Raw genomic sequence first — 20,891 nt, 5'->3', positions numbered from 1 at the left:
AAATCTGAAGTGCATGTTCCATAATACGACAGGCGATATTAAATTATGTGCATTATATTTACGATGACCGCTGAATGGTGGCCTTGTCGCGTGGCTAATGACTCCACCATGACTATGTAAATTCTGCTCTTTTCAATGGCCTATATAAAAACCCGCGCTGACCTCGTGTTTATCATCTACGTTGGCATTATGTGATTCGGCGTAATTTCGCACAACTTCGGACCGTTTTCTGCTCTGTTTTCCCCCCACTCCGCGGTGCTTTTAGGTGCGATATATGGGTCAGTCGGCGGTGATGAATTAAAAGTATGTGCGTGCGTCGCGGTGCCGGAGACGAATGGCGTTGCCGCGGTTGCGTGTGGTATGCGTTTGATGTATGAAAAGAGTGCGCGGGCTGAATCCATCTCGCCGCGGCCATCCTGCGCCCGCCATAAATCAGGGGCGCAGCGTGGCGGGGTAATGCAGCACGGGGCGACACGTGTTTTCAGGAAGGGAAAAGTTTGGGAATAGAAGGGAGAAGAAGCAACAAAAAAAGCAAAAAATGAAATAAAAAAGGTATTTTTTCAAAGCCAGATTTCTTGTGTTTTTTGGTTGTGTTTTGCTTTATGAAGAGTGAAGATGAAGCAATTTTTTATTTATTTTTTAGAGCAGGTCTCAAACAAAAGAAATAATTTTTTGGGATAGTTTATCGGATTTTTCTTTTGCTCTGAAGGTTGATTTGTAGTGCACCTTTCATGCACACAGAACATACAAAGTGCTTTACATAGATTTCAAGTATAAAACGTCACTTTAACGTCAATTTACACGTTTCCAATAAATAGAGAAGAATAAACAATTAAGACGAGAAAAAATGAAAGTATTATATTATAAAAAAAAAGTCAATGAAATGCATAACAGAATACTTAATTTTAGTTTTTGATTACAATAAAGAAGAATTAAAGCCGCAAGCGGCATCCAACGGCCCTCGCGGGCCGCCGGCCTTCCGACTCTGCTCTCTGCATTTTACAGAGATGGCGCTAACGCAAGAACTAAGACAGTGACACATTGGACATGTTCAATGCTGTGCTTAACCAATGCAAATGAACACAAATGTCAGTCAAATGTGCAGCTCCAGCGCACAGAGACCGTGACACTTGGAATAAAAATATGGATAACTTCTGATGCTCCGCTTGTGTAGATTATTTTCCCAAAATATGAGCTTGATCGAGCTATTGCCCACAGAGGAGTTCATTAAAGTGTGAAGCATAAATGTGAACATTTCAAGGATTTGGCGTTTTTCCCATTTGTGACATATATTTGCGGCTCTACCGCACAGAGACCCTAGTACTTAAAATCAAAATATGGATAACCTTTGATGCCCCGCTTGTGTAGATGATTCTCCCCAAATATGAACTTGATCGGATAATCGCCCTAGGAGGAGTTTGTTAAAGTGTGAAGTGTAAAAATGTGGTCATTTTAGAGATTTTGCGGTTTCCCCATAGGGATAACATGGGATGTTTCTGTCATCGCTACGGCTACGCTTTACCAAATATGACTTTGGCTGCCATACTTTTAATTTGGGGATGGCAAATGAGAATTGTGTGCAAAATGTCATGTCATTTGGAAAAAACTCTTGTTTATAGGCTACTCTGAAGGCCAAATAGTCAGAATTCTGCGAAAAGTTTGCGGCTCAGCTGCACAGAGACCGTAAATGTTATCCATAAAATTTGAATAACTTTAGATGCCCCACTTGTCTAGAGGACGTACACCGATTTTGAGATCGGTGGGCCAAACGCACTAGGAGGAGTTTGTTAAAGTGTGAAGCGTAAATGTGAACATTTCAAGGATTTGGCGTTTTTCCCATTTGTGACATATATTTGCAGCTCCACGGCACAGAGACCATAGCACTTAAAATCAAAATATGGATAACTTTTGATGCCCCGCTTGTGTAGATGATTTTCCCCAAATATGAGTTTGATCTGACAATCGCCCTAGGAGGAGTTTGTTAAAGTGTGAAGCGTAAAAATGTGGTGATTTGAGCAATTTTCCCATAAGGATAACATGGGATGTTTCTGTCATCGCTACGGTTACGCCGTACAAAATATGACTTTGGCTCTCATACTTTATGATCAGGATGGCAAATTAGAATTTTGTGCAAAATATAATGTCATTTGGAAAAACTCTACTGTTTATAGGCCACTCTGAAGGCCAAATAGTCAGAATTCTGGGAAACGTTTGCGGCTCCGTCGCACAGAGACCGTAAAAGCTATCCTTAAAATTTGCATAACTTTAGATGCCCCACTTGTCTAGAGGACGTACACCGATTTTGAGGTCGGTGGGCAAAACGCACTAGGAGGAATTCGTTAAAGTGTGAAACAGAAAAATGTGGATATTCGAGAGATTTAGCGGTTTTCCCATAGGGATAACATGGGAGGTTTATGTCATCGTTACGACTACGCCGTAAAAATTAAGGCATTTGTCTGATTGGCTTTTTTGATCGGGACGCCAAAATAGAATTTTGGGTAAAGTTTAGAAAATTTTGGTAGAACTAATTTTTGACCTTCAATGTTAATTTAAAGGTCACTCTGTAGGGGGCGCTATCGCGCCCATTTAAATTTTGTCATCATAAACTGGTCCAAACTAGAAAGTTGAACAACTGATTCAAATTTGGTCCTAATCGGACTTGTTTTGATCAAATGGGAACAATTTTTAGATCTGCAATATTCCAAAATAAGTTGTCCAACTTTGCGGCTGCGCCGCACACAGACCGTTAAAGGTATCTCAAAAAATTGAATAACTTTAGATGCCCCACTTGTCCAGAGGACGTCCGCCGATTTTAAAGTCGGTGGGCAAAACGCCCTAGGAGGAGTTCGTCAAAGTTTGACGTGAACAAAATGGCTAACACAGTGTGTTTTTATTTTCAAAGGAAGACTGCGGGCATAGGGTAAGTCTGGGGGCGTGGCCACAATGATATTTTTTTTTTGTCCTCACGAGAGGAATGCGTGTCCCGAATTTCGTAGCTTTACGCCAAAGTTGACCTCGGGGCGTCTCCCATAGGCGCAATGTATTTTGACTTTTGTCGGTGGCGCTGTCGCGCCATTTTCTAACCAAAAAAAAAATGGCCCAGAAAAAACAAAATTTTTCGCCGATTTTGAATTTTGGGTAAAGTTTGGTGAGTTTTTGAGCATGTTCAGGGGGTCAAATTAGAGCTCAAAAAGCAGAAGAACAAGAAAAATAATAAAAAATATAGCCGCAAGCGGCAATGATCGGCCCTCGCCACACCGCCGCCACGCCGCAAGAGGAGGGGGCGCTAACGCGCCCCAATTGTCCTTTCATTACGCCTACTGCTGAATCTGTGACGCTGTCACATCTTCTCCCCTTTGTTTTACCATCAAAAAGCTATTTTATTTTGAATTCTTGGCAAAATGTGCGGCTTTGCCGCACAGACACCGTAACTCTTTGAATGAAAATGTGGATAACTTTTGATGGTCCTGAAGATGAGTCTCACCAAATTTCAGGTTAATATGTCTAACGCCCTGGGAGGAGTTTGTGAAAGTCTAAAGTGTAAACATGTTCTGGCGATTTCCCCATTGGAATAACATGAAAGGTTTCGGTCATCGTTACGGCAACGCCATAACAATTATGACATGGGTCTCATTGACTTTTTTGATGCGGTTGCCAAAATTGAGTTGTGTGTCAAATTTCATATAATTTCGCAAAACTAAACATTTAACCTCCATATAAAATCTGTAGGGGGCGCTGTGGCGCCAAATGAATTTATTTCACTTCAAGTAGGTTTAGGGCAAAGAGTTTAACAACTGATTCTAATTTGACGCAATTCGGACTTTATCTGCGCAAACGGCAGAAATTTTAAATAAGGGAGATTTCTGAAATTCTAGCTACAGTTTGCGGCTTCGCCGCACAGAGACCGTGACAGGTATCAATGTAATTTGGATAACTTTTGATGTCCCACTCCTCAGTAAAATTTTCACCAAATTTCAGCTTTTTAGAGCCAACGCCCTGGGAGGAGTTCGTAAAAGTACGACGTTTGGAAAAACTCCGAAGTCATGTTTAGCCATTTTTGAACCAATATGGCCGACATTTGGTTGGGTGGACGGCGTTGCCGTAATAATATTTTTTACTTCTCTTGTCACCATCTACCTCGGCGCCAAATTTCATGATTCTACGATCAGATTTTTTTTGGGTCATTTCCCATCTCTCAATGCATTTTTGGTACATTTGGGGGCGCTGACGCGCCAGTTTTTTTTTGTTTTAGAAAAGGGAAATAGCCAGAATGTAGAGAGGCACGATTTTTAGAGGTGTGAACATTTTTGTGACTTTTCTTCAATGTTCACTGGGTGAAAAATAGGGGGGTTGGTCCCGAGAAGAAGAAAGAATAATATTCCGATGCGAAAACAATGTTTCCCATTTTTCAAATATCATAAACTATACATTTTCGGAAAGCGCTCGCGCTTTCCTACCTCATGGTGTGGGTCCCTGGTCACTGACGGGTACTTTCGTTAATTTTGAGTGGGCTCCGCCCACTTTGTGTTTTTGGCCCTCTATACAGTAATAATGTTCAATTTTTGCATTACATGTTTATATGAACGGAACATGCAAGAGATGGGGAACGTATTCGTGAGCTACTTAGCGCAAATGAGTGCTTTATATGGGGATGACGACCGCTTCGCGGTCGTCATCTCAATGTAAAGTGCTCGTTTAGTGCGCACTTTTGCACGGGCTTCGCCCATTTACAACGGTAATGTTCCATTTTCCTACTACTAATTAGTATGCACGGGGCGTGCATGAGTGGAGGAGTGCGTTAGTGAGTGTTTGGAAGTGGGCGAGCGCTTCGCGCTCGATTTCGTGCGCACTACGTGCGCACTTTCGCAGCCGTGCTTCGCACGGCCTTACGAGATTAATAGGCCTCTCGCCAGCTTGTGGCGCTCGGGCCTAATAATAATATTTTTAGCAAAAACAATATAGCCGTTTCCACTATAACAACAAATTATACATCGTTTGAAAGCTCTAAGCCTTCCCGATGCCGTCATGGGGTGGAATCATCATTACGAGCGCTTACGCGCTCGTCACTCCCTATTCTGTCGGGATGCCCCGCCCACTCCCCATAGACTTCCATTGATTTGAGCAGATACAAGCATGGCCCATGCCTGCGGCATGGACTCTCGCGTACGGGACGATGCCAGGAGGGTTTTTGGAGGAATGTAGCGCTTCGCGCTGCTGTTGTCAACAATTAGTGAATGGGCTACGCCCATTCACTAATTGTTGACTATTTCTGTCATAGCAGGAGTAAGTATGCATGATCCATGCCTTCGGCATGGGCTAGTTCACTGTACTTGCCAGGGGCGACGGGGTACCAAACATGCGGGCTGCGCCCGCATGTTTGGTCAGACAGTTGCAACGCTGCCTTCGGCAGCGTTGCGGGAGCAATAGGCCCTCCGCCCTGCTGGGGCTCGGGCCTAATAATAAAAAATATAGCCGCAAGCGGCAATGATCGGCCCTCGCCACGCCGCCGCCACGCCGCAAGAGGAGGGGGCGTTAACGCGCCCCAATTGTCCTTTTATTACGCCTACTGCTGAATCTGTGACGCTGTCACATCTTCTCCCCTTTGTTTTACCATCAAAAAGCAATTTTATTTTGAATTCTTGGCAAAATGTGCGGCTTTGCCGCACAGACACAGTGACTCTTTGAATAAAAATGTGGATAACTTTTGATGGTCCTGAAGATGAGTCTCACCAAATTTCAGGTTAATAGGGCTGACGCCTGGGAGGAGTTTGTGAAAGTCTAAAGTGTAAACATGTTCTGGCGATTTCCCCATTGGAATAACATGGAAGGTTTCGGTCATCGTTACGGCAAAGCCATTACAATTATGACATGGGTCTCATTGACTTTTTTGATGGGGATGCCAAAATTGAGTTGTGTGTCAAATTTCATATAATTTCGCAAAACTAAATATTTAACCTCCATATAACATCTGTAGGGGGCACTGTGGCTCCAAATTAATTTATTTCACTTCAAGTAGGTTTAGGGCAAAGAGTTTAACAACTGATTCTAATTTGACGCAATTCAGACTTTATCTGCGCAAACGGCAGAAATGTTAAATTTGGGAGATTTCTGAAATTCTTGCTACAGTTTGCGGCTTCGCCGCACCGAGACCGTGACAGGTATCAATGTAATTTGGATAACTTTTGATGTCCCACTCCTCAGTAGCATTTCCACCAAATTTCAGATTTTTAGGGCCAACGCCCTGGGAGGAGTTCGTAAAAGTACGACGTTTGGAAAAACTCCGAAGTCATGTATAGCCATTTTTGAAGCAATATGGCCGACATTTGGTTGGGCGGACGGCGTTGCCCTAATAATATTTTTTACTTGTCTTGTCACCATCTACCTCTGCGCCAAATTTCATGATTCTACGATCAGATTTTTTTTGGGTCATTTCCCATCTCTCAATGCATTTTTGGTACATTTGGGGGCGCTGACGCGCCAATTTTTTTTATTTTAGAAAAGGGAAATAGCCAGAATGTAGAGAGGCACGATTTTTAGAGGTGTGAAAATTTTTGTGACTTTTCGTCAATGTTCACTGGGTGAAAAATAGGGGGGTTGGTCCCGAGAAGAAAGAAAGAAAGAAAGAAAGAAGAATTAAAGCCGCAAGCGGCATCCAACGGCCCTCGCGGGCCGCCGGCCTTCCGACTCTGCTCTCTGCATTTTACAGAGTTGGCGCTAACGCAATTGTCTAAGAACTAAGACAGTGACATATTGGACATGTACAATGCTGTGCGTAACCAGTGCAAATGAAGACAAATATCGGTCAAATGTGCAGCTCCAGCGCACAGAGACCGTGACACTTGGAATAAAAATATGGATAACTTTTGATGCCCCGCTTGTGTAGATGATTCTCCCCAAATATGAACTTGATCGGAAAATCGCCCTAGGAGGAGTTTGTTAAAGTGTGAAGTGTAAAAATGTGGTCATTTTAGAGATTTTGCGGTTTCCCCATAGGGATAACATGGGATGTTTCTGTCATCGCTACGGCTACGCTTTACCAAATATGACTTTGGCTCCCATACTTTTATTTTGGGAATGGCAAATGAGAATTGTGTGCAAAATGTCATGTCATTTGGAAAAACTCTTGTTTATAGGCCACTCTGAAGGCCAAATAGTCCAAATTCTGCGAAAAGTTTGCGGCTCAGCTGCACAGAGACCGTAAATGTTATCCATAAAATTTGAATAACTTTTGATGCCCCACTTGTATAGAGGAGGTACACCGATTTTGAGATCGGTGGGCCAAACGCACTAGGAGGAGTTTGTTAAAGTGTGAAGCGTAAATGTGAACATTTCAAGGAATTGGCGTTTTTCCCATTTGTGACAGTATATTTGCAGCTCCACGGCACAGAGACCGTACCACTTAAAATCAAAATATGGATAACTTTTGATGCCCCGTTTGTGTAGATGATTTTCCCCAAATATGAGCTTGATCGGGCAATCGCCCTGGGAGGAGTTCGTTAAAGTGTGAAGCGTAAAAATGTGGTCATTTTAGAGATTTCGCTGTTTTCCCATTTCTGACATATATTTGCGGGTCCGCCACACAGAGACCGTAGCACTTAGAATCAAAATATGGATACGTTTTGATGCCCCGCTTGTGTAGATGATATTCTCCAAATATGAACTTGATCGGACAATCGCCCTAGGAGGAGTTCGTTAAAGTGTGAAGCGTAAAAATGTGGTGATTTGAGCGATTCTACGATTTTCCCATAAGGATAACATGGGATGTTTCTGTCATCGCTACGGTTACGCCGTACAAAATATGACTTTGGCTCTCATACTTTCATGATCAGGATGGCAAATTAGAATTTTGTTCAAAATATCATGTCATTTGGAAAAACTCTATTGCTTATAGGCCACTCTGAAGGCCAAATAGTCAGAATTCTGGGAAACGTTTGCGGCTCCGTCGCACAGAGACCGTAAAAGCTATCCTTAAAATTTGGATAACTTTAGATGCCCCACTTGTCTAGAAGACGTACACCGATTTTGAGGTTGGTGGGCAAAACGCACTAGGAGGAGTTCGTTAAAGTGTGAAACAGAAAAATGTTGATATTCGAGAGATTTAGCGGTACTCCCATAGGGATAACATGGGAAGTTTATGTCATCGCTACGACTACGCCGTAAAAAATAAGGCATTTGTCTGATTGGTTTTTTTGATCGGGACGCCAAAATAGAATTTTGGGTAAAGTTTAGAACATTTTGGTAAAACAAATTTTTGACCTTCAATGTTAATTTAAAGGTCACTCTGTAGGGGGCGCTATCGCGCCCATTTAAATTTTGTCATCATAAACTGGTCCAAACTAGAAAGTAGAACAAGTGATTCAAATTTGGTCATAATCGGACTGGTTTTGATCAAATGGGAGCAATTTTTAGACCTGCAATATTCCAAAATAAGTTGTCCAACTTTGCGGCTGCGCCGCACACAGACCGTAAAAGGTATCTCCAAAAATTGGATAACTTTAGATGCCCCACTTATCCAGAGGACGTCCGCCGATTTTGAAGTTGGTGGGCAAAACGCCCTAGGAGGAGTTCGTCAAAGTTTGACGTGAACAAAATGGCTAACACAGCGTGTTTTCATTTTCAAAGGAAGATGGCGGCCATAGGGTAAGTCTGGGGGCGTGGTCACAATGATTTTTTTTTTTTGTCCTCACGAGAGGAATGCGTGTCCCGAATTTCGTAGCTTTACGACAAAGTTGACCTCGGGGCGTCTCCCATAGGCGCAATGTATTTTGACTTTTGTCGGTGGCGCTGTCGCGCCATTTTTTGACGAAAAAAAAAATGGCCCAGAAAAAACAAAATTTTTCGCCGATTCTGAATTTTGGGCAAAGTTTGGTGAGTTTTTGAGCATGTTCAGGGGGTCAAATTAGAGATCAAAGCGCTGAAGAAGAACAAGAAAAAAAATAATAATATTTTTAGCAAAAACAATATAGTCGTTTCCACTATAACAACAAATTATACATCGTTTGAAAGCTCTAAGCCTTCCCCATGCCGCCATGGGGTAGAATCATCATTACGAGCGCTTACGCGCTCGTCACTCCCTATTTCGTCGGGATGCCCCGCCCACTCCCCACTATTTCTGTCATAGCAGGAGTAAGTATGCATGATCCATGCCTTCGGCATGGGCTAGTTCACTGTACTTGCCAGGGGCGACGGGGCACCAAACATGCGGGCTGCGCCCGCATGTTTGGTCAGACAGTTGCAACGCTGCCTTCGGCAGCGTTGCGGGAGCAATAGGCCCTCCGCCCTGCTGGGGCTCGGGCCTAATAATAATAATAATATTTTTAGCAAAAACAATATAGCCGTTTCCACTATAACAACAAATTATACATCGTTTGAAAGCTCTAAGCCTTCCCGATGCCGTCATGGGGTGGAATCATCATTACGAGCGCTTACGCGCTCGTCACTCCCTATTCCGTCGGGATGCCCCGCCCACTCCCCATAGACTTCCATTGATTTGAGCAGATACAAGCATGACCCATGCCTGCGGCATGGATTTTTGCGTACGGGACGATGCCAAGAGGGTTTTTGGAGGAATGCAGCGCTTCGCGCTGCTGTTGTCAACAATGAGTGAATGGGCTACGCCCATTCACTCATTGTTGACTATTTCTGTCATAGCAGGAGTAAGTATGCATGATCCATGCCTTCGGCATGGGCTAGTTCACTGTACTTGCCAGCTGCGCCCGCATGTTTGGTCAGACAGTTGCAACGCTGCCGAATAGGCCCTCCGCCCTGCTGGGGCTCGGGCCTAATAAGTAGAAGCAAGACACAGAGAGGAAACATTTAAACACATAAATAGCCCTGATTACAATATGTAGTCCGGCATATTCAGTCCATTTGGTCCAAAAAAAACGATTTCAAATTTATTTCATTATTTTTCCATTTATTTCAAAAATCACCAAGAGAACAGTTTATTTTTTAGAGATTTGTGGACCAAAAGGATATTTTTAAAATTAATTCTATGAGGGACTGTTGATGAGGTTCACTGTTTGTACTAATGGGGTAATAATGTGATTTTAATATTTAATTGAATGTTTTTGTTTTAGTGAGAGCCTCCTGTACATGTGTTCTTTGTATTGGTATTTATCCCAAATATTTGGATACTTTTTATTCTCCTGCTGTTCTTCTATTTAGCTTTGCCAAATTGAAATCTATCCAATGTGAGACAAATCAGTGCGATATGGTCTCGTCTTACCTTAATGACACAGACATAAAAACAAATTAACAGTTAAAAGTCTATATACAGTTTCCTGGACAGTCAAGACAATATTTTACAAAGATGTGGAATTAAATATATCTTAACAATTTCAAATGAGCGTGATTGACAGGCGGATTAACCAATCAGAGAAAAGCACAGCCTGTTTGTGTCGAAGAAAAATCCCAGTTTACGAATTTTAAAAAAGAAATAAAAAAGAGGGTTGCGAAACTTTCAGAAAAATGTCTGCAGAATCTACGAGTAAAGCAATAAACTTTATGTACTGGAAGTAAAATAAGTTCTATAGCTTGTCCTGAATGTTAGGAGAATCTTTGAGAGGAGCTGTCTTTGAATTAGCAGTTCTGGTTGGACTGTTTTTTGACACTTGGTTTGAGATCCTTCTGCACAAATATGTCTTTTGTGAGACTAGCCTGAACGTGTTCTTTATTTATTTTCTATTTTTTGGCGTCTCAACTTGCCTTAACAACCCTCACGCTCGTATCTCTCCCAATATGTGGTGTTTTCGTGGCAATCTCTGCTGAATTCTACCTCTTTATCATAATGCTATCTACGTTGGTGCAAAAAATTTGAGACGTGAAAATAATAATTATCAGCTTGGGAGTTCTTTCAGGAAGACCCCAGCTGTGTTCTCCACTCCAAACCCCCAAATCCTCTTCAGAAATGTAGAGGAAAAGTGTGCCTTGGAGTATGAAAGAAACTTCAATGAGCTCCTTTTGAAATTTGGTTGAAAAAATGATGGTTTTTGAAATGCAATTTTAGGCTTGAAGTAAAAGAAAATATCAGGCGTGAATCAGTGCATCGATTGCTGTGCAAATACCAGTCGGCCAGCGGTCAGTAAAGAAGAATTTACACTTTGGGATAAATCATGTTATTTGGTTCACGTAGCATTAGTTTTTATTTTTATACCAGTAGTTTTATGTTTTTGCACATGTTTCAGTTTATTTTTCTAGTAGATTTACTTATTTCTCTTTTCATCTCTCAAAACCTTTGCCCCTACTAGTATTTTTTCATTTTTTTTAATTATGGAAATCTAATGTTGCTTTTCTATTGGCTCTTGGATGCAGATCGGTGCCGTTTGTGCGTTTTGGAATAGTTTTGGAATAGTTAAAGTTATCACAATCACTCACACATGAATGCTTTTCCATTACAAAGATGATATAATCTTACTTGAATTGCATTGTATTTTTTTTTAATCATAGACAGTTTGTGAGAGATGACTAAATTTTGATTTATTGTCTGCTTTTTTTCTTCATTTGTTCCACCTCTGTGCTTTTTTTATTTTTATCATGATTTTTTTAACATACACAGAACATAAAACATGTGGCAAGACAAAAAAAAATGTGTTGGGTCCTTGATATTTGGTCGTCTTCCCTGGTGCCAGGAGTACGCGCTTAAGGTATCCATAAGAGTTTGGTTTGGAGGTCCAAATAAATAGTTCTGAAATCCAAACAAGATAACCTTATTTTTCTTTTTTTGTTTCAGTATATTTAGTAGATTGGCTGTCCAGAGTATTAATGTATTTATGTAGATTGGATATTATTCCCCTTGAAAGTTCTGATTTGTATGCCTTACTAAACATTTCAGTCAAACGGTTACAGTGGTCTTGGTTAAAAATAACTCCTTATTTTAAAATATCTATTAATGTCCTATTCCTTTGGTCACAAGCCAACCACTACAGTACAGGAACCTCTGGCAGCACATTGCACTCAACATGTTTGCATTGACCTTCATATTTTATATTCTACACCAATATCTCTTCTTTAAGTGAGGTTGGCTCACTTTTGATACATTCTCCACTGGATATAGTATTTTTAGTCTTGATAAACAGAAAACCAGTAACAGAAAGAAGTGAAAATTTGTCTGCATTCTCTCTTGTCTTATCATCGCGTGTGAGCCACTTCCCACAAACAGACCAGCACGGCTTTGGATTGGATCGTGGAGTTATTTACTCTCCATGTAAAAGCAGTGTATAAAGTCCAAAGTATTTCTACTAATTTACTTGTTCTGAAGACACTGCAGAGCTCATCAACTTTAGCATAAGTTATCTTTTTCATTCCACCCTAATTCCAATGGCATTTCAGTATTTGCTTAGTTTAATAATAGAGTTTTCAAAGTTATCGAAATAGACACTAATCAATATGAAAACTAGTATAGAAACTAGACAATCATTTGAATTATTGATACAAAAATAAAGCATGTATACTAAAACAATTTCAGAATGATATTGAGCTTTAGCAGAACTAGAATAAGAGTTAAATGTCCTATAGAGTGTAAGTAGAGTAGTATATAAGAAAGTACTATTATTTTGTGTCCAAAAGTGTATTTTTTACTGTTTATTTCGGAAATTGGTATCGAACCATATCAAAATCAAGTTTCAAATGTTAGTATCATGACAAGACGAGTAAATAGTGTACATTCTAAATAGGACTACAATATAATATTCCTTTTGCAGGAATTTCAGTGAGGTAAAAAAAAAATCAATCTGTGGATGGCATTTCAATCTACTAATAGCTTTCTAATGTGAACAAACTCACACTGCAATACCTCAACACCTGGTGCATGAAAGAAAGAAAGGAAGAAAGCTAATAAATAAAAACTGTGGGAGGGTCACAGCTGTGCCCATCTGGCCTCTCCTTTAAGTGAATGCATGCGAGATGGAAAGAAAGACGTGTGGTTAAAATCGAGAGAGCTGGAGCAGAGCGCATTAGCAGACTCCCGAAGAACACCTGAGGGCTGCTGTGGGACCGGGGACGTTTAGCACAAAAACACTGCACAAATGTGAGCGAGGAGAGGCCTGTGTGGGTAAGGAGGGATGAAAGAGACAATGAGAGGACAGAGGGGCGTCTCATGACCGGGTGGTAGAAAGCAGAGAGGTTTTGTTCACAGGGAAACAGTTCTTGGAGAAACTGTTGTTGTTAAAAACCTCATCATGTGTTTTGGGCTTCCTTGTTGTTCATAAATACTGGACTGAGATTATTGAAGCACTGTGGGCTGTCTTCATCACCGATATTACATTTGACTTAACAACAATGTATCTCGGATGTAAAACTCCAACAATGAACAATTGATGGATACCTGGGGAATGTCCTTTTGGCTTTAGCAAGAAAAGAGCAACAACATGGAGATGGATGATGGGAACGGAGCTGACGGTTAAGGACTGAACTAATTTTGGACTAGGCATATAATCACAACTAATAAATTATATAAATAGTTGTCAAGTAGATAAGTAATTGAATTATTGTTAAGTGGTCAAGCACAGACTCCAAAATATGAGGAGAGGTTTGATTATTCAGACACTAAAATGTGTAAATGTTGTGTTTACACGTCCTAAAGCGGATTAAATTCAAATTTATCCGGGTAAAACAAAGTAAAAATCTCATTCTGGCCTTTTGTGTTCTCAATAGATTAATCGAAAGAATAATCGCTGGACTAATTGACTACATAAATAAAGTGGAAAGACCCTTTGTTAATTGACACGTTTGCCGCTAGAGTTGGGCAATACATCAACATTCATATCGGGTATATATTTTATAGATTAAAAAATCATGATACAAAAATAACTGATTAATTAAAATGGGAAAAAAAGTTACTATGTTGCATATTTTCAAATAAGGGTATAAAGTGATATTTCTGCACTTTTGTGATCAGTTTTACAGACATCACATCTAATACTTAAACCTGTTGTTTTCAGTAAATGAATAAAAAAAAGAAACAATACCAGTTAACAGTGTTTCGTCTTATTTGACGCTCATAGCTCACCTATATTCAATTCCTAATGTGTCGTTATTATAAAGTCGTACGCATGAACTTTTGGCCCTTTGGTGATTCAGCTTTGAGCGCTAACGTCATTATGGACCCCCAAAGGAGAGCAGAATGTGCCAGTCTGTAAAACCTACCAGTTCCTCAGACCCAGAGTGTGGTCTGGAGAGAACCCAGCTGGCTCCGGGTCCAGCTGGTTACACCCACCAGGGCCCAGTCTGCCAGCGACCGCCGTAGCCTCCTTATGTGCAGCGCCGTTAGCTTTATTACACTCCACTACTGCTATAGTCACCGTGGTGCGTCACCCACATTCAGGCTGCACAGGGAGGAACAGAAGGGAAGAGGGAAACGAGAACTTTACAATAGACAAGACTTAAGGTTTTAAAAGAAACGGGCAGGCCTATCAACTGTTGCTATATTTTAGAATCTCATACTTTTGTTGTGTCCTTGGGCATGTCACCCACATTGCACACTGTTAATCTTCTCCTTATATATAATAATTTAGTTGGACATGTTAATTCTGAACCACACTATTTGTTGCCTTGATTGTTTTAATCGAACTTTGGTCCAATAATCGTCTTTGAATCAAATTTGTTAAAACCCATTCTCATTGAATCATTGAAATATTTGATTAGAATATGTCTAGTAAATGTTCCATTCATTTTTTCATGATAGATATATTTTTCAAAAGTAAGTAAAGTAAAAAAAACATACAGACTATATAATGTTAATAATAATCATGTTTTTTGCCTCTGTCGTGCCTTTAAACTCTTAAAAAGATGCAAACAGCGCACTTACGCTCTGCGGGGAATAAAACATACTGTAATTCAAGTCAGACAGCACACAGCAGTCTGATTCTGACCCTCAGAACTGCTTTTATAATATATCTGTGCTGGGGAAAGACAGATTTTACTTTACTGCATGAAATGAATTAATTGGAATTTTTCAAAACGTCTATGGGGATTATGAATGGGAAATATACTTTAAGAAACTTAAAGTATATTTCCCATTCCAAGTGCTAACAATTTCCCATTGCACTTATGCCTATTTTAGGGCTGGGCAATATGGTGATCAAAAACAAATCGTGTTCAAATTCCTATGACAATCTGTACCGTTTTCGTAAAATTTATATATTGTGACTCTTTTAAATGTACAAAATGTGTCATGGTCGAGGCTCAAGTATTACACAAGACGTGATTGAACCATAAAATGTTTAAATTATAGACACTCAATATTCTAATACATCTGCAATACAATAAATGTTTCGATATTTCCCATCTCGACATGTATCGTTACAAAATAAAGAAAACTGCCACATCATTTATTTGGCATATCGCCCAGCACTTCCCTGTTTCAGTATTCACTACTTCATCTCCTGCATCCTCCATTCTGGCGACCCCCCCCCCTCTTTAACCCCTCCAGGAAGTGCGTCCTGTCAGCGCTCGTGCCGTCTGCGGGTGACCTCTCCGTCTGTCTGAGCGCCTGGAACCAGAGCGAGGAGGAGGAGGAGGAGGCGGAGGCAGAGGAGGAGGGCCAGGCGGCGGCGGGGACATTAGCTTGTTAGCGCGTTACGATAGCTGTCACAGAATGTACAGTGATAGCGAAGGGTAAAGGAGGGGTCAGAGCGGTCCGTTTGAGACCTCCCCTGACCCCGACGCCGCGTGTTCTACCAGTGTCGGGTGAATACTGATGAGGCGATATGCAAATCAGAAACAGCCACATGTTCACTGGGGCGGGAATGTCACACTGGTCCTGTAAATGTGAAATTGGGTATTTAAACAGGCGCTGCAAAATGATTTATGACTTGTTTATATTTAGATTGCAATATCACAGTTGGTGCGCTGTGTACGTAGCATGCCTGGAGTAAAGGGGACTGGAAAGTGTAAGAAAAATATGTAATGCTAGCCTTGTAAATGTTATTATGTCTTCTTAAAGGTGACATATTCTGCAGAATCAGTTATAACAGTGTTTACTCTACTCAACATTGCATTTTGATTGGTTCCTGCATGTTTTCATCTACCCCCTATCTCCGCCCACATCCTTGTTGGTTAGTTGTGATCATTTTGAAAAATTAAGACCCCGAGTGACACATGTAGAGTTCTAAAATGTCATGTAACCACTTTTCTAAAATAAAACATGTAAATGACAATCTGCTGCTTGTTAAGGTGAAATGTCACTACGAAGAGGCGGGGCTTATCAGTGCTGCAGTTTTGAACAGGAAGTCAGTGGACCTGCTTCTATTACTGAGCTGTTTTGGATCAATATTGTGGACAAAATGTGAAATGATGATCTATTTAGCTTATAGTTTAATACTGAGAACCTGAAAAGAGCACATATTTCCTTTTAAAGGTGCACTATGTAACCTTTCTTGTGGAGAGTTCAGTAAATGCTTATCTCCACTTCCTGTTTTGAACACAATAAATTAGTGGAAATTTTGCTTCCAGAAGCTACTCGTCTCCATTGAGATTTTATTGTTCTGTGTAGAATTTTCCTCAGTCTGGCATCAACGTTATCTACATTTAATCAATTACAAATGTTTTTATTGCTCAAAAACACATACTTACAGCCAGTGAAGTCGCCTCTCCACAGATCTGACCTGTAACTTGACCTGCATTTGGAAAAGTTACACAGTGCACCTTTAAATCTACACCCTACGCCCTCTTCCTTTAGCACATTTTTCGCCTCTCCCACTTCTGAATCCATCTGACAGTTATTCCACAATACATTCTTCCATTTCTTTCAATTCAAAAGTTTGTGACAGTTGCGTTTGCTTTTTTCGGCCCGTGTCAGCGACTCCGCCCCTCATCCCGGGCTGTGATCGGGTTATACCGGCTGCCACGTACACGCCCTGTTGATGAAAAAGATTTATTTTGGCTCATATTTGATAACCTGTGCCACGGCAGCCACAGCTCTGCAGATGCCGTGAGCCTACTCTTTCTGCTCTCCGCTTTCATCATTTCTTTTCACTCAGTTCCACCTGCCGTCTGCGATGGGCTGAGGATAAAATATTGGGCCGCCGCAAGCCGCTAAAGTGGTTTATCACCATAGAGACCGAAGGATCAGGGCTGGAGTAAGAGAGCGTACAACTCGCATGGAAGAATATAAAAGAATGAGCCAAAGCAGAATGTAGATATGAATGAAGAGTCGGTTGTAATCCGGACGCTTACATAAGTTGTGCATTTATAAAGTGACTCAAGATTGAGAGAGAGAGGGGGAGAGAGAGAGAGGGCGAGAGAGAGAGCGAGGAGGGGGGAGAGAGAGAGAGGGAGAGAGAGAGAGAGAGGGAGGGAGTGAGAGAGAGGGAGGGAGAGGGAGAGAGAGAGGGAGGGAGAGAGAGAGGGGGAGAGGGAGAGAGAGAGAGGGGGGAGAGAGAGAGAGGGAGGGAGAGAGAGAGGGGGGAGAGGGAGAGAGAGGGAGGGAGTGAGAGAGAGGGAGGGAGAGGGAGAGAGAGAGGGAGGGAGAGAGGGGGAGAGGGAGAGAGAGAGAGGGGGGAGAGGGAGAGAGAGAGAGGGAGGGAGTGAGAGAGAGAGACATACACACCTACACACACGGGAGGGGGAGGTTGGGGAGAGGGAGGGGGAGAGAGAGGGAGATGGGGAGAGAGGGAGAGACGCAGACACTCTAGCAATGGCTTCAGCCATTGCACATTTTCTAGTATAACATTTTTCCCTTTTCTAATACATACCTGGAGTAGCATTTAGCTTCATTCACTCTAGTTTGATGAATCATGTTCTCCCCGTGTTATCGTGGGTTCTCTCTGGGTTCTCCGGCTTCCTCCCACCGTCCAAAGACATGTATGTGTTGGGCAAAATTGGTGACTCTAAATTGGCCCTAGTGAATGAATGTGAACGTGAACTGTCTGTAATGTCTGTGTCTCTGTGTTGGCCCTGTGATAAGTTGGCCACTGTCCAGGGTGTACCCCGCCTAAGGCCCAAAGTCACTGGGATAGGCTCCAGTCACCCGCGACCCCGAAAGGGAACAAGCGGTAGAAAATGGATGGATGGACAGTTCTGTGTTTCAAAAGAGCATAAATCAGGTAAAGCCCCTTTAATTCATGATGAACAAATAGTTTATAAAGAATGATTCAGGCTTTGTAAATTCTTCAACCAGAACTCCTAATCCTAACTCCTTAATTAAGTAGTTACTAAAGTAGAATTAGCCGTAACAAACTTGATGATGCAGAGATGCAGACTTCAGTAAAGTATCATCCCCACAATGCATTTCACTGCAGCTTTTCAAACGGTACAGAGCTTCTTCCATTGTTTTACCTTAGCAACTTAGCCGCGAGAGCTAACTGGATGCAATGGAACGGACTGTAAAAAACGCTGTTCTTATTTGGTTGTGCCTAATTCAGTAAATGATCAAAATTGGGGATTTTAACATCACCGCTAACGCCGCTGATGATCTACTTTACCTCTTTCACTATGCAAGTTAACTGAAGTGGACCATCCCAATTGTCATATATAGTTGTCAATTGTTGTATGTAAGTGTAGTGCAAGCATGGGGACAGGGATTGGAATTATAGGGGGAACATTTAAACACTTCCAAAACAACCAAACTACTCTGAACAGTCGAAAACAAATCCCTTTCAAATCTGTTATCACATGTTCCAATATTTCCTCCACGCAATTTGCTTATTTTGAATGTAAACGCTCTTTTAGAAACCATTCTGAATATGACCGTGTTCAAGTTGTTTTGTCTGTAATAAGTACGTTTCTATCTTTAGCCGTCGTGTTGTTTTGTCCGCGTCTTTCGGAGACGGTTGTCGAATGCTAAGAGAGTCGAGTACATCACAGCACTTTTGTTTAGGCTGCGGTTCCATCGAGAGACCATTTTGGACACGGGTTGAATGTTTTTCGGAGAAATGCGAGAGTGAAATCCCAGGTGTGCTCGAAGTCAAACGATTAAGGTGAATGAAAAGCTCCAATTTGTTTGCGACGCTTCCGAAATGGCTCCGCTCCGAAGAGGGAGATTTATAGATCACTCCAAAGTCAAGAGCACTCCATCGACAGCACTGCTTCTTCTGGCAAATATTCATTTTTCAATGTTTTTTTTGTGCTTTGTTTGAGGGGGGGTGTTTTTTTGTATTTGTTATGCTGGAATGACGCATCTGGAGACAAAAGTGAAGTGGAGAATAATGTGATTTCAATGAAACTGGGATTAACCTAAGAATATCAGAAAATATGAAAAATTAAGGTGGTTTTGACAAAGGAAAACCACTCAGATAAATGTGAGGGATGACAGAGCCTGGTTCGAACACATTTACAAGTGTGGTTTACGGCATTTGTTATTTAATAGGAGAATATGAATTAAAAATCCTGACTTTTTCTTTTTTTTAAGTAGTTTTTCCTTCAGCTACGACTTTATTTGACCACATCATATATATTTTGTGAGGCTCAAATACAATTATGAGTCTTGACATTTTTATTTTTTTTCCATCTCTGGCAAAGTAAACCAACTGCCATTTCTACCTTGAAAATGTTAAATGGTTTCCTGTTTTTGTTTGTTGTTGTAAAACTGAAAACCATTCGCATTTTGATAAGATGAAAATGTGTGTCACGTTGCCTCCAGTTGACTGCAATCCATAGTTTTGAACATTCTGATGACATAACATTTGAAAGGGTCTTTATGTAGTGTAGTTATTATAAAGCGGTACCAACACATTCATAAAGTCTGGCTTAGAACTTAGAATATTTCATAGTTGATGACAACCTTGAGTTTTGACCGAGTGATGAGATGACAAGGACAAGTTTACTACAACAAAGATCCAAATTAAAGGTTTAGGTTGATCTGATTCTGAATAAATTCCGAAAACACTAGTTTGAAGAAAATAAAAGATATAAAAAGTACACAATAAATTAATAAAATACTAAATAATCTTTCTTCTTCCACCCAGTTACAAACCAGTATCTCAGCACTAAACCTTAAAGGACAAATATTATGCATTATTTGTGATGTTACTGGCCTTTAAACCTGCTCTTGAGTAGTTTAGCATCTTATGGAGTGTTTTTGACGCTCGGAGGGGATATTCATTTCCAACCAGGATTCATCAAACTAGCGTGAATGAAGCTAAATGCAACTACAGGTATGTTTTTGATGAAGGAACAATGTTAGAACATGGTTAAAAGCTAAACATATTTTTTAATTCAACATAATGTGTGCTTGAAATGCTTGAATAACTTCCATGACCAATTGCGTGACCAGTTGAATCATTAACTCCAATAAACAGCAGCACTGCTCATCTGCCTGTCCTCACACCCTCCACCTCCGCTTGCTGTTTAAGCCCACTGGTAAACAAACAGCTTGGAAAACAACAACAACCAAAACCAGCACAGCCCGGTGCCATGCTGCGTTTCCACAGAGACCTCTAAAAGCTCCCCTCCAAATCCAGATACATTTGCATCAGAGGCAGTGTCTGAATACAAGAGTGACTGCGGCTGTGACAAAGGTTACACTGCAGGGAAAAAGTGTGTTTCTGCTGTGGCCGTTGAACTGGGCTAAAGCAATGCATCTGACATCAACTGTACTTAGGAGTTTTCAATCAATACACTTCATAAATAATGACAAAAGCTGTTGGAGTTCAATGTTTATGAAGTATAAATGTCCACCTGTGCAATTAGGTAATGTGCAATATTATTGTGTAGCAATATTGTATGATATGTTCCTTACCAGCATCATTATCAGAGGAGTAGGAGTAGCAGTAATAATAGCAGTGGTAGTGCATATATTTTTTAATACTGTATTACTAAATTGTTATTATTGGTTGCTAAAAATGTCACTTGAGCGATCTCTGAATGTTTCCCTAAACTAGAAAAAAACAGCAACTTTCAAGAAACCTTTATTAAACATTCTTTCAATGAATGATCTGAATGTTCCAATAAGT

This window comes from Eucyclogobius newberryi, unplaced genomic scaffold (assembly GCF_026437365.1).
Source record: "Eucyclogobius newberryi isolate DKJ021-1_F unplaced genomic scaffold, fEucNew1.0.hap1 SCAF_9, whole genome shotgun sequence".
Taxonomy (NCBI): Eukaryota; Metazoa; Chordata; class Actinopteri; order Gobiiformes; family Gobiidae; genus Eucyclogobius; species Eucyclogobius newberryi.
This window is presented reverse-complemented; position numbering follows the sequence as displayed.